Consider the following 14,781-nt stretch of genomic DNA (forward strand, 5'->3'; position numbering starts at 1 on the left):
GGCGGAGAGATGGCAGATGGAGTTTAATCCGGACAAATGTGAGGTAATGCATTTTGGAAGGTCTAATGCAGGTAGGGAATATACAGTGAATGGTAGAACCCTCAAGAGTATTGAAAGTCAAAGAGATCTAGGAGTACAGGTCCACAGGTCATTGAAAGGGGCAACACAGATGGAGAAGGTAGTCAAGAAGGCATACGGCATGCTTGCCTTCATTGGCCGGGGCATTGAGTATAAGAATTGGCAAGTCATGTTGCAGCTGTATAGAACCTTAGTTAGGCTACACTTGGAGTATAGTGTTCAATTCTGGTCGCCACACTACCAGAAGGATGTGGAGGCTTTAGAGAGGGTGCAGAAGAGATTTACCAGAATGTTGCCTGGTATGGAGGGCATTAGCTATGAGGAGCAGTTGAATAAACTTGTTTTGTTCTCACTGGAACAAAGGAGGTTGAGGGGAGACCTGATAGAGGTCTACAAAATTATGAGGGGCATAGACAGAGTGGATAGTCAGAGGCGTTTCCCCAGGGTAGAGGGGTCAATTACTAGGGGGCATAGGTTTAAGGTGAGAGGGGCAAGGTTTAGAGTAGATGTACGAGGCAAGTTTTTTACGCAGAGGGTAGTGGGTGCCTGGAACTCGCTATCGGAGGAGGTGGTGGAAGCAGGGACGATAGTGACATTTAAGGGGCATCTTGACAAATACATGAATAGGATGGGAATAGAGGGATACGGACCCAGGAAGTATAGAAGGTTGTAGTTTAGTCGGGCAGCATGGTCGGCACGGGCTTGGAGGGCCGAAGGGCCTGTTCCTGTGCTGTACATTTCTTTGTTCTTTGTTGTTTTGAATCAAGGCCTCCTTGGTGTCCTTACCTCGCTGGAGGTTCCTCATGTATGGTTCCTCGTCCTCACCATGTACCTGACTGGGCTTTGCATCTCAGACATCCTGTAGGGTAGTTCCCCCCTTGAAAGAGAAAGGTTAGGCAGAGCACAGCAGATAACACACCCTCTGGCAGATATTGTACAGCCCCCACAGAGTGGTCCAGGCATTGGAACCTCATTTTAAGCAGACCTATTCTCCTTTCTATTGTGGAGGCATGACAGCGATTGTATCTCTCCTCAGCCTCTCTCCTAGAGTTCCTGAGTGCGTTCATCAGCTGCATTTTCAAAGGATACCCCTAGTCACCCAGCAACCATCCCTCGAGGCGAGCTGTGGCCACAATCAGCCTTGACACTTGTGAGTAGCGCAGTATGTAGGCATCATTGGAGATGCCAGGCAACCTCACACAAATCTTTAAAAGTTAATGAAGTGCAGCCCAATCGTGGGCCACCCAGATGCCAGAGCCAGTCTTGGCTGGACAAAATGGCAGCCTCCCCAGATCTGTTCCCCTCCCCAGGGGGATTCACCAGAGAAAATTCACTCTTACCCAGATTTAGCTTGTACTCCGAAAAGGAGCCAAATTTCCTGAGCAGCCCAACTATCTCCCACACATTGGAGAGAGGGTCCGTAATATATAGTAACAGATAGTCCATATATAAGGACACCCTGGGTGGGATTCTCCGAGCCCACGCCAGCTTGGAGAATAAGCCGTTCCGACGCCCGTTCGCGAACCTCTGAACCCTCGAAAAACGCACGATCGTGGCAGGTGTCGCACGGCCCAGAGACTTGAGAGAGGTGGTCAGACGAGCAATTCTCTGGGCCCCCAACGATGCTGTGCCATGAATGGGCCGAAGTCCCGATGGCGTGACCCGAGATCACGCTGGCGTGGTTCTAATGTGGTATAAAAATCGTCAGCCAGCCGGAGGAAGTAAGGGTCGGCGTAGGGGGACCTCGGGCTGGCGAAACGGGCACGGCCGTGGCTGCGGGAGTGTGGGGAGGAGACCCCCCAGGGACTGGTGGGGGGGGGGGGGGGGGTGCTGGGTGGGGGGGGGGGGGTGGCGGGGGGAGACAGGCAGCCAGGTCGGCCGGGAACAGCCTGTCTTGACAGGGCGGTGCCAACGCCACGTATGCTATTTAGGCGGCCATGCTGATGGGTACCCACCCCGGGCGCTGGCTCAGCCCAGGACTCTCGGCTGTTTGGATGGGTGCCGGACCCCCCCCCCCCCCCCCCCCACGGGGCACCCCACCCAGCCTGCAGCACCCACCGGCGGGTAGATCCAGGGCCGCACTCACGGAGCCCCCGGTGAGGGCAGTGCCATCAAACGGTGGCCCTGGCAGGAGGGACGAGCAACAGGGGTTGGGGCACTGAGGGGGCGGGTGGGGGTGGGAGCATGGCTGGGGAGCGAGCTGCCAAAATGGGGCGACCATGTCACCCATGGCACCTGGTTGTGGAGGGGGGTATGCGCCATGATGAAACTCTGTCTACCCCCACCCCTTGCAGATCATAATGTTTGGGCATCTTCAAGCAACTGGAGGGGCCCTCCAGTACCCATCGCATAGGGTTGGCCGTCTCGTTGTGGTCTGCTGCGTCCTCCACAATATAGCCCAGCAGGTGGGCAATGTGCTGGAGGAGGAGGCGGAGGACCAGGACGAAGGGCACTCCTCTCCAGATGAGGAGGATGAGGAGGGGGGGACAATGTACGGGACATGGGGGCTGGACATGGACGGGAGGCTGCCCAACACCACTGGCAGGGCCAGCGAGTACGGGACAAGTAAATAGCCGCACATTTCACCGACTAGGGGGGAGGTGGGGGTTTCTGAGCAGGGGCACGGACACCACCGTACAGCATCACCTCACCACCCACCGCCCTCACCACCCACAACACCCATGAGACTCACCTCCTCCACTACCGACCAACCTTAGCTCTCACGCCACTGCATCAGCCGCATGCACACAACCCCTCTATTACACATCCACCTGCGGCACAACGAGCTGCGCTCACACGGTTGCTAGTGACAACGGGTCTGGTCCATGGCATGGAGAATGATGACAACCCGCTCTGCGATGAGCTCTGAGCTCCACATTGTTAGATAATGTCTGACTCATGGCCAGAGTAACACCCTCCACCTGAGTGGTCCTTGTATGCGGGCTGGACACTGCATCAGATGGCCCTGTCGTCTCGCTGGGGGCGGGGTGACGTGGAAGTTCGGGGTCACACCCACCAGGGCTCAACGTTGCATCACCCCTCACCCACAGTGGCACTCAGTTCCTTGTCCACCCCACACGCATCGGACACAGCACAGAGGTAGCTTTCATCGGTGTTACAGTGTGTTTTGTCGTGTTGGGTGTTCTGGTTCACAAACAAGCCAACAATGCTGGAAGTGGTGTAACGCTATTTTATTAACTGTTCAACTATGTTAACACACTGTAAACGTGGGTATAAGCAATACCAGCTTAACTGTGGACCCTTTCCGATCACTAGCTATGGTGAGGCACTCAGCACATGGTGAATGTCTGTGATAGAACATAGAACATTACAGCGCAGTACAGGCCCTTCGGCCCTCAATGTTGCACCGACCTGTGAAACCACTCTGAAGCCCATCTACACTATTCCCTTATCATCCATATGTTTATCCAATGACCATTTGAATGCCCTTAGTGTTGGCGAGTCCACTACTGTTGCAGGCAGGGCATTCCACGCCCTTACTACTCTCTGAGTAAAGAACCTATCTCTGACAACTGTCCTATATCTATCTCCCCTCAATTTAAAGCTATGTCCCCTCGTGCTAGGCTGATGCAGGCTGTGAGCTCTGTGCTCTGAGCTGGCTGCTGCTAGAATGAGCGGGAACTCTCCTGTCCCCTGTCTTTATAGTGCTTGTACTCTCACTGGTGATTGGCTGCGGTGTTATGTATGCTGGTTGGTCCCACTGCATGTCCATCAGTGTGTGTGTGTGATTGCACCATAATGTTCTGATGTATATTATGACAGTTTAATATCAAAAGTTCTAAACATGTTCCCCAGCCCCTATAAATAAGCTGTGCCCTGCACCCGTGCCAACTTACTAGGTGTCTAACTTTCTGGCCTTACGGGCCCTATGACTACATTGAGATGTTTCCCCAGACGGTACAGCAGAAGTGCAGGTGGACTGCTGTGATTCCTGCCCTGCGACTAGGGTCCCCTTTGGCGCTCGTTTCCTTGGGCGGCCCGGCCTGGATGGGCCAGGCTGCACTTCGGGCGTCATGGATGGCATGCTGCCATCCTGCTCTGCCCGCTGCCCACCAGATGCACCAGTGACAGTCCGGGGGGGGGGGAGTCCGAGGTGCCGCGTGTTCCCTAGCCTCCCCTGCAGGAAGCACCGGCACGGGCCCTAGCACCTCCTCCTCCCTCGGGGTGCCTGATTGGCCCCAGGCTTCTCCATGGGACGAGGGTGCGAGCGGGGCCACTCCCCGAGGCACCCCCGACACCTGGCGCTGCCAGTCCTGGGGGCCTGCTCTGGTATCGACCAGGGTCTATAAGTTAGCGGCCATGGAGCTCAGGGAGTGGGCCATCCCTGTCTGGGTCTGTGCGATGCCATGTCCCGCTGAGACTGGGCCACAGTGTTGAGTGCCACTGCGATCTGAAACTGGCTCTGGCTCATGGCTGCCTGTGAGTGGGCAGCCCTGTCCTGGACCATGGACATCACATGCAGAGATAGCCCCAGGCCTTGCATACACTTACCCATGTCCGACACCGTCGCCCCATTGCCTCCACCACGGAAGCCACCCGTGTGGTTTTGGCATGGGTTGCACTCATGACCGGCACCACTTCCTGCTCCTGTACGCGGATGCATTCCTCCACCAGCCATCATACCCTTCTCTCATCCCCGGGTCTCTGACCGCCTCGGGTCTATGGGTGGGTGTGGAAATTCCAGGAACCCGGGACCTGTCAGGGTGGCAGCTGGTTGCTGGGGCCAGGCTGCCCTCCGACCGTCTGTCCCCTAGGCTGCTCCTACCCCCACCTGCTGTACCAGATCGGCTGTGTGGTGCGCACCAGTGAGTGTCCCAGAAGCCTCATCACTAAAGAGACCAACCGAGGTGATAGTCTCTGTGATGGTGGAGGGTGAAGGAGATAGCAGTGACGGTAAGTCCAAATCTGTGTCCTCATCAGAGGCAAGGTCCGGGGACTCCTGTGTTGATCCGTGGTGCGATGATCACTGTGTCATCGTCCTCTGTGTGTCATCGTCCTCTGTGTGTCATCGTCCTCTGTGTGTCCGTCCCCTGTGTGTCCGTCCCCTGTGTGTCCGTCCCCTGTGCGTCCGTCCCCTGTGCGTCCGTCCCCTGTGCGTCCGTCCCCTGTGCGTCCGTCCCCTGTGCGTCCGTCCCCTGTGCGTCCGTCCCCTGTGTGTCCGTCCTCTGTCCATCCTCTGTCTGTCCGTCCTCTGTCTGTCCGTCCTCTGTCTGTCCGTCCCCTGTCTGTCCGTCCTCTGTCTGTCCGTCCCCTGTGTGTCCGTCCCCTGTGTGTCCGTCCCCTGTGTGTCCGTCCCCTGTGTGTCCGTCCTCTGTGTGTCCGTCCCCTGTGTGTCCGTCCCCTGTGTGCCCGTCCCCTGTGTGCCCGTCCCCTGTGTGTCCGTCCCCTGTGTGTCCGTCCCCTGTGTGTCCGTCCCCTGTGTGTCACCTTACATGATGATAAGGCAGTAACCGTTCATCACATTCACCCCCTGTTTAAAAAAGGAGTCCGGCGGGGGTGAAGTGCCATCATAGGTCCATCCGTCTCGGCGGCCGGATCGTCCTCCTCGATCTCCTCAGTTCGGGCGGTGGTGCGGCGGGCACGGACGTCCCGGTTGAGGGCACATCCGGGAGCACAGCGGTCGGAGCTTCGGTCCGGGTCGGGGCAGAGGAACTAGGCAGGGCCGGGGGTAGCGGAGCCGGCGCTGGCGGGGTGTGTAAAGGGGGGGGGCAAGGGTAGGAGCACAGTAGGGGCTCACCAACGGGTGGTAGGGCCGGAAGGGGGTGTGTTGTAGGGGGCGACATGTCCTGCAGGGGAGCGGCGCGGGAAGGGGCGTCTGTGGTGGAGGATCCAGCGGGCGCCAGATCCTGGAGGGAAACCGTATCTTGCCTGCCGTCGGAGTACTCCACGTAGGCGTAACTGGGGTTGGCGTGGAGCAGTCGGACCTTTTCAACTCGGGGGTCCGTTTTATGGCTCCTCGCGTGCCTCCGGAGAAGAACAGGTCCCGGAGCCGTCAGCCAAGGTGAAAGCGAGACCCCGGAGGTAGACTTCCTGGGGAAGAGAAACAATCGCTCATGAGGGGTCTCATTTGTGGCCGTGCAGAGGAGTGACCTAATGGAGTGTAGGGCATCGGGTAGGACCTCCTGCTAGCGGGTGGTTGGGAAATTTCTCGACCGCAGGGCCAGAAGGACAGCCTTCCACACGGTCGCATTCTCCCTCTCCACCTGCCCGTTTCCCCGTGGGTTATAGCTGGTCGTTCTGCTCGAGGCGATGCCTTTGATGAGCAGATACTGACGCAGTTCATCGCTCATGAACGATGTACCCCGGTCGCTGTGGATATAAGCGGGGAAACCAAACAGGGTGAAGATGCTGTGCAGTGCCTTAATCACCGTGGCTGAGGTCATGTTGGTGCAGGGAATGGCGAATGGGAAACGGGAGAACTCATCGATCACGGTGAGGAAATAGGCATAACGGTTGGTGGACGGGAGGGGCCCCTTGAAGTCCACGCTCAGTCGCTCAAAGGGGCCCGAGGCCTTCACGAGCCGAACCTTGTCTGGCCGGTAGAAGTGCGGTTTGCACTCCGCACAGACCTGGCAGGCCCTGACCATGGCCTTGACCTCCTTGGTTGAGTAAGGTAGGTTGCGGGACTTGATGAAATGGACGAGCCGGGTAACCCCCGGGTGGCAGAGGTCATTGTGGATGGCTTGCAGGCGGTCCTCCTGCGCGTTGGCGCATGTGCCGCGGGACAGGGCATCTGGGGGCTCGTTGAGTTCCCCTGGACGATACTTGATATCGTACCAGTAGGTGGAGAGTTCGATCCTCCACCTCAAAATTTTATCATTTTTTATTTTGCCCCGTTGCGTGTTATCGAACATATAGGCGACCGACTGTTGGTCGGTGACGAGGGTAAACCTCCTACCGGCGAGTTAGTGTCTCCAGCACCGCACAGCCTCCACAATGGCTTGTGCCTCCTTTTCGACTGCAGAGTGTCGAATCTCGGAGGCGGTGAGGGTTCGGGAGAAGAACGCTACTGGTCTGCCTCCTTGATTGAGGGTAGCAGCCAGGGCGATGTCTGATGCATCGCTCTCTACCTGGAAAGGGATGGTTTCGTCCACCGCGTGCATGGCGGCCTTGATGATGTCGGCCTTGATGCGGTTGAAGGCCAATTGAGCCTCAGCCGAGAGGGGAAAAGTGGTGGTCTTTAGGAGTGGGCGGGCTTTGTCCGCATACTTGGGGACCCACTGGGCGTAATAGGAGAAAAGCCCCAAGCACCGTTTGAGGGCCTTGAGGCTGCGGGGGAGAGGGAGTTCCTTAAGGGGGCGCATGCGGTCGGGGTCGGGACCTAGGACCCCGTCTTCCACGACATAGCCAAGGATGGCCAGCCGGGTGGTGTGGAAAACGCATTTGCCCTCGTTATAGGTCAGGTTAAGGGCTCGGGCGGTCTGGAGGAACTTTTTGAGGTTAGCGTCATGGTCCTGCTGATCATGGCCGCAGATGGTGACATTGTCCAAGTACGGGTATGTAGCCCGCAAACCGTTCCGGTCCACCATTTGGTCCATCGCCCTTTGAAAGACGGAGACCCCATTTGTGACACCAAAGGGGACCCTGAGGAAGTGGAAGAGCCGGCCGGCTGCTTCGAAGGCAGTATAGAGGCGGTCTTTTGGTCGGATGGGGAGCTGGTGGTAGGCAGATTTGAGGTCGACCGTGGAAAAGACTCGGTATTGGGCGATCCGATTTACCATTTCCGCAATGCGAGGAAGGGGGTACGCATCAAGCTGCGTGAATCGGTTTATGGTCTGGCTATAATCCACGACCATCCGTTTCTTCTCCCCGGACCGGACTACCACCACTTGCGCCCTCCAAGGGCTGTTTCTAGCCTCGATGACCCCCTCTCCCAGTAAACGCTGGACCTCTGACTTGATAAAAGCCATATCTTGGGCACTGTAGCGCCGGCTCCTGGTGGCGATGGGCTTACAGTCGGGAGTGAGGTTAGCGAATAGCGAGGGGGGTGCGACTTTCAGTGTCGCAAGGCAGCACACCGTGAGGGGGGGCAAGGGTCCGCCGAACTTCAGTGTCAGGCTTCGGTGGCTGCACTGGAAATCCAGTCCGAGCAGCAGGGGGGCACAGAGGTGAGGGAGGATATAAAATTTGAAACGGGTGTATTTGGCACCCTGGATCGAGAGATCCGCAATACAGTACCCCGTGATTTGTACCGAGTGGGACCCAGATGCGAGGGCTATGGTTTGGGATGTGGGATGGGTGCGTAGGGAGCAGCGCCTTACCGTTTCAGGGTGGATAAAGCTCTCCGTGCTCCCGGAGTCGAAGAGGCATGCAGTGTCGGGCCCGTTGACCTGGACCTGCATCATGGAGTTCTGCAGGTGTTTTGGCCGAGTTTGATCGAGGGTGATCGCACCCAGTCGCGGGTAGTCGGAGTCGTAAAATGGCCGCTGCCGTTGGTCGCACGTGTCGGGTCGAGAAGATGGCCGCCGACCAGATGGCCGCTCCCATGATTCGCACGAGGCTGATGACGCGTCAGAAGAGGACGTGTCGGGTCGGTGCGCAGCAGCATTGCGAGGCCTGCGGGCCTGAGAGCTTGATTTTCGGGCCGGCTGTTCTTTGTTTTTCTGGCCCCTGGGTCTGGCCAGGCAGACCCTCGCAAAGTGCCCTTTCTTCCCGCAGTCGCTGCAGATCGCGGAGCGGGCTGGGCAGCGTGGGCGTGGGTGCTGGCCCTGCCCGCAGAAGTAGCAAGGTGTGCCCCCATGGTGAGCGGGTCGCCGCGTGGCGCAGGCCTGTAATACGGGCGAGTCTGAGGAAGTCCGGGGGGTACGTACCCAAGTTATGTCGGGCCACCTCCAGCGAGGAGGTGAGCGTTAGCGTCTCCTGGACATCTTTTGCCCCGTTTTCGAGCAGTCGCTGCCGGATGTAGGTCGAGCGGATGCCGGACACGAAAGAATCTCTGATGTGCAGGTTCATATGGACTTCCCCTGTCACATCCTGATGGTCACAGTCCCTGGCCAGCGCAGTGAGTTTCTCAACAAACTCGTCGAGCGATTTCCCCCGAGCGCTGCCGGCAGGTAGAGAGCAGATGCCGGGCGTGCACCTCATTGACGGGTTTGACAAACCGCTTGCGGAGCAACTCAATCGCTTCCTCATAAATCGTCGCCTTTTCGAGCGTGGCGGAGATTCTGTGACAACACCCGGGCGTGGAGTAGACGCAGCTTGCGTGGCCCCAGGATGGGAGTCTCTGCGGAGTCCAGGTAGGCCTCGAAGCACCGCAGCCAGTATTTAAAAATTTCCTTTGCGTCCGGCGTTCGTGCTTCCAGATTGAGCTTCTCTGGTTTTAGGCCTGCGTCCATCCTGAATCTAGTTTAGCCTAATAAATTGAGGTACCCTCAATAACGATGCTTAGAGATTAAACTGTAAAGAAGGCTTTATTAGGCTAATAACTATGCTACAGATTTGGACGAGAGCTGACTGCTATACAGACCATGAGGCAGGCCTTTATGTATGGCTCCCAGATGGGCGGAGCCAGAGGCGGAGTCCCCAGGGTTCCAAGCCTGGTCTTAAAGGGGACATCACCTTACATTATGATAAGGCAGTAACCGTTCATCACACCTGTGTGTCCGCTACCTGTGTGTCCGCTACCTGTGTGTCCGCTACCTGTGTGTCTGTCCCCTGTGTGACTGTCCCCTGTGTGACTGTCCCCTGTGTGACTGTCCCCTGTGTGTCCATCCCCTGTGTGTCCATCCTCTGTGTGTCCGTCCTCTGTGTGTCCGTCCTCTGTGTGTCCGTCCTCTGTGTGTCCGTCCTCTGTGTGTCCGTCCTCTGTGTGTCCGTCCTCTGTGTGTCCGTCCCCTGTGTGTCCGTCCCCTGTGTGTCCGTCCCCTGTGTGTCCGTCCCCTGTGTGTCCGTCCTCTGTGTGTCCGTCCTCTGTGTGTCCGTCCTCTGTGTGTCCGTCCTCTGTGTGTCCGTCCCCTGTGTGTCCGTCCCCTGTGTGTCTGTCCCCTGTGTGTCTGTCCCCTGTGTGTCTGTCCCCTGTGTGTCTGTCCCCTGTGTGTCCGTCCTCTGTGTGTCCGTCCTCTGTGTGTCCGCTACCTGTGTGTCCGCTACCTGTGTGTCCGTCCCCTGTGTGTCCGTCCCCTGTGTGTCCGTCCCCTGTGTGTCCGTCCCCTGTGTGTCCGTCCTCTGTGTGTCCGTCCTCTGTGTGTCCGTCCTCTGTGTGTCCGTCCTCTGTGTGTCCGTCCCCTGTGTGTCTTTCCCCTGTGTGTCTTTCCCCTGTGTGTCTGTCCTCTGTGTGTCTGTCCTCTGTGTGTCTGTCCTCTGTGTGTCTGTCCTCTATGTGTCTGTCCTGTGTGTGTCCATCCTCTGTGTGTCCATCCTCTGTGTGTCCGTCCTCTGTGTGTCCGTCCTCTGTGTGTCCGCTACCTGTGTGTCTGTCCCCTGTGTGTCTGTCCCCTGTGTGTCTGTCCCCTGTGTGTCTGTCCCCTGTGTGTCCGCCACCTGTGTGTCTTTCCCCTGTGTGTCCGTCCTCTGTGTGTCCATCCTCTGTGTGTCTTTCCCCTGTGTGTCCGTCCCCCGTGTGTCCGTCCCCCGTGTGTCCGTCCCCCGTGTGTCCGTCCCCCGTGTGTCCGTCCCCCGTGTGTCCGTCCCCCGTGTGTCCGTCCCCCGTGTGTCCGTCCCCCGTGTGTCCGTCCCCCGTGTGTCCGTCCTCTGTCTGTCCGTCCCCTGTGTGTCTGTCCTCTGTGTATGCGTCCTCTGTGTTCCTCTGTGTCCTGGGTCTCCATGTCGGGCGCAGGGCTGCTGTGGCGGCTGCCCTCCCTGTCGTTGCCTGCGTCTCTGGGGGCCACCGGCCGTGACACTGGCTGGGGGCGGGGCGCGCCGGATGGGCCGGGACCACCGCCGGCTGATCCTGCAAGACCCAAGACAGCATGTATGGTTAGACAGGCTGATGGGACTGCGGGGGTGGGGTGAGGGCCTGGGGTGCGGGATGGGGTGCGGGGCTGGGGTGAGGGGCTGGGGTGAGGGGCTGGGGTGAGGGTTTGGGGTGATGGGCTGGGGTGAGGGGATGGGGTGCGGTCTGGGGTGAGGGGCTGGGGTGAGGGGCTGGGGTGAGGGTGTGGGGCCAGGCAGGGGTGTCTCACTGTGGCGCACCTCCAATCTCGCAATCGGCAACTCCGGGTCCTCGGGTCCACTGCCCTCTGCTCAGTGAGAGGGTGCAATATAGGTGCACCCCTTCCGGTTTTCTCCCACTCCCTGCGGTTATGGGCGTTTTTCTACTGGGGGGGCACATAAATAGTGTTAGGTAGTCCGATGCATGCAGCCCATCGGTTGGGTCTATGATGGCTTGGTGCACAGGGCACCCGGTCAATGCAGCTGGCATGGATGGGTGCAGCCATGTGGATCAGTGCCGGGGTTTTACCATCCCCCTGGGGGGGTAGGGTGGTTGGTGCCAGTGGCTCAGTACTGGGTACTCACCCTGGCTGCCCTGAGTAGGCCGTGCAGCTTCTTACGGCACTGGTCGCCTGTCCTGGGTGTTGACGTTGACGGCAGCGTCCACCTCCCTCAACAAATGGTGATGCGTGGAGTCCTGTGGCCGGGTCCGGGGTACAGAGCCCTCCTCCTCTGCTCCACGGCATCCAGGAGCGTGTCCAGGTCGGCATCCCGTAACCTTGGCGTTGCACGGCGGGCGGCCACCTTCCCAGCATCGGCTGTGTAGGGGGGTTGCGTTATTTTAATGTGATGTGGCGCCACATCAATGACGCGGCCCGCGTATCGGACGCCAATCACAGGCTGCTCCCCTGCCCTTCTCGATATACCATGCTGGTCCCTTGTGGGCCGCAGAATCGGTGAGCTATGGAGCCCGTTGATGCCGTCGTAAAACGCTCCGGTATTTACGATGGCATCAACACTTAGCCCCATTATCAGAGAATCCTGCTCCTGATCTCCCTCTCCCCACGATCTATTGCCCTCCATCCGGTAGATGATCTCCATGTGATGGCCAGTTGATTGCTGAGGCAAATAACAGTGGAGACAACAATGTACCCCTGCTCAGTTGGAAATAACCCGAGCTCAAGGTATTTGTCTGTGCACTCGTGGTGCGGGCCCTGTATAAAAGCCCAATCCATGAAATTAATTTTTGCCCAAAGCCAAACCGCCCCAGGATATCAAAGAGAAAGCCCCACTTAACCCCATCGAATGCCTTCTCCGCGCCCATCGCAATAATCACCTCTGGCTTGGTCTCTAAGGAGGGTGACAGCATAACATTTACCAATCGCCTAACATTGACCGACAACTGCCGGCCCTTAACAAACCCAGTCTGTTTCTCCCCAATCACCTCTGGTAGGCAGGGCTCCAACCTCATTGCCAACACCGTAACCACCAACTTAGCATCAGCATTTAACAAGAAAATTGGCTGATATGACCCACATTCCATGGGATCATTGTCCTTCTTCAGGATCAAGGAAATTGACGTCTGCGAGGCCAGCAACATCCTCTGGGATGCATAATCATTAACATACCCAGCAGAAGTGGGACCAACTTACCAGCAAACTGTTTATAAAATTCACTGGGGAACACCCAAAGCATGATCCGATATAACGATTGCCGAGTAAGCTGCCCTGTTCACCCCAGGGAGACGAGACATACCCACTGCAAAGACGTCAATTCAGGAGGAGACCTGGATTTGTACATCTCCATAGCACCCCCCCCTCCCACAAGCACACACAGACACACACTTCCATAAACATCAATAACTCCTGTTGTATTCTGAGACTTGGGACTCGACTTATCCAATCTAGGATCCAAAACACAATAGAAGTCGCCTCCATAATTAGCTGATGAGAATCAAGATCTGGGATAGACGCGAGCACCTTGTTAGTGAATGCCGTTTCATCCCAGTTTAGTGCATACACATCGACCAAAACCACCGCCGTGCCCGTCAACGACCCATTAATGATTACGTGCCTCTCACCTGAATCTGCCAATATATTACCCACAGAAAAAGCCACCCTCTTATTAATCAACACAGTGGCCCCCTGCACCCTACAATCAAAACCTGAGTGATATACCTGCCACACCCATCCCTTCTGCAACCTTGTTTGATTCTTAATTCCCAAATGGGTCTCCTGTAATAGAAACACATCCAGCTTTAAACTTCACAAGTGCAGAAACACCCGAGACCTTTTTACTGGTCCATTTAAACACCTCACATTCCAGGTTATCAATTGGATCGGGAGCCTCTGCACCCCCCCACCCCCCACGCCCCACCCACCCACAACACAAACTCAGGATCAGCCATATCCACCCTGTGAGGCAATTCATCAGTGCCTCAACCTGCACTGGCTCCAGGCCCAGCTAAGATGGCCACCACACGCCCCATAAAGCCAGTCCCAAAACAAAGGAATCATCACCATCAGCAGTCCACCCCTTCTACCCTCCTCCTCCCCCCTCCCCCGCCACACCCATCCTGAAGAACAACCAGACAGCCAGCAGTAGAACTGTAGCCATCTGAGATGGCCACGTGCAAAGGGCCATGGGAATTATGGCCAAGCCAGGACTCAGACAGACTCCGAGCTTGTGTGTGTATTTGCAACTCAGATAGCTAGACGCGATCGAAACCCCCGCTCGTTTGCATTCTAATGGCCCATTTCCCCAGAACAATAGGACTGTACTCAGGTAACAGATACGGATACAGACTAATCGGCGCCACTCCCTTTACTCAGGGAGCCCAAACAGCCAAGGTCAATGACCGCTAAGGACACGCCCAGCCATCAAGGCCCCTTTATTGGCCATAATCGAAGGCAGTGATCGAAGCCTGTCGAATTATTGGGTCCAAATTAAGGACCGCCCCAAAGAGCGCGAAATCCCAGAGGGATAAGAAGAGACACAACCATGTGTTCGGTCTCTCTTGGATCCGGCCTATGCCAACCCAAGTGCAGCATAACGACCAGACAGACAAGTTCAAGACCAACGATCGCCACCAGACGGATGAGCCCAGCAGAAACAGAGCCACCTTTTCCTCCCAGCCACGCAAGATCTGGACAAAGGCCTTGTCCATCTGCATAGAGCCGGTTGCCCTGAAGTTAAGTATACGTTATTGTAGTTGTTAGGTGTAGTTTAACTTGTAGTGTTTTGTGTTGCATGTCGAAGTAATCCTTGTGTGTAAATGAACCACCTTTCAATTTGAACTGACAAACTGGTTGTTTGGTCTTTGATCCATATCCGGTAAAGCCTTGTGGTGGTATCATTTGATACCTGGCGACTCTAAAGAGCATCATTATTAATTAGCAACAGAACAAAAGCCCCTCCTCTTCCTGCCACAAGCCCAAACAAAACAGAAACAAAACATCTAAGCTCATTACCTTACAAAAATGAAATTACCCACATACATTGTTAGAAGCTGCAGACATCCCCGCCTCTCCACTCCCATTAACTCGCTATACTGCCAGCAGGGTGACCCCTGCACAGGGTAGAAATCAAAGTCAACACAACAGTATATAAAAGATCAACCCTCCCCACCCACACCAAATACAGACCCCTGGAGGAAAATCTCCAGTCGCCCAAAATAAAACCCAACAGTGCAATATACGAACCCCAACTTTGTCCAGAATGAACATCCACCAACAAAAACCAGGCACAACCCCAAGCCCTCCCCACACTACAAACATCCCCCACAAGATACAAAGACAGATGAATCTAGCAATG

The sequence above is a fragment of the Scyliorhinus torazame genome, chromosome 6 (genome assembly GCF_047496885.1).
Source record: "Scyliorhinus torazame isolate Kashiwa2021f chromosome 6, sScyTor2.1, whole genome shotgun sequence".
NCBI classification, from domain to species: domain Eukaryota; kingdom Metazoa; phylum Chordata; class Chondrichthyes; order Carcharhiniformes; family Scyliorhinidae; genus Scyliorhinus; species Scyliorhinus torazame.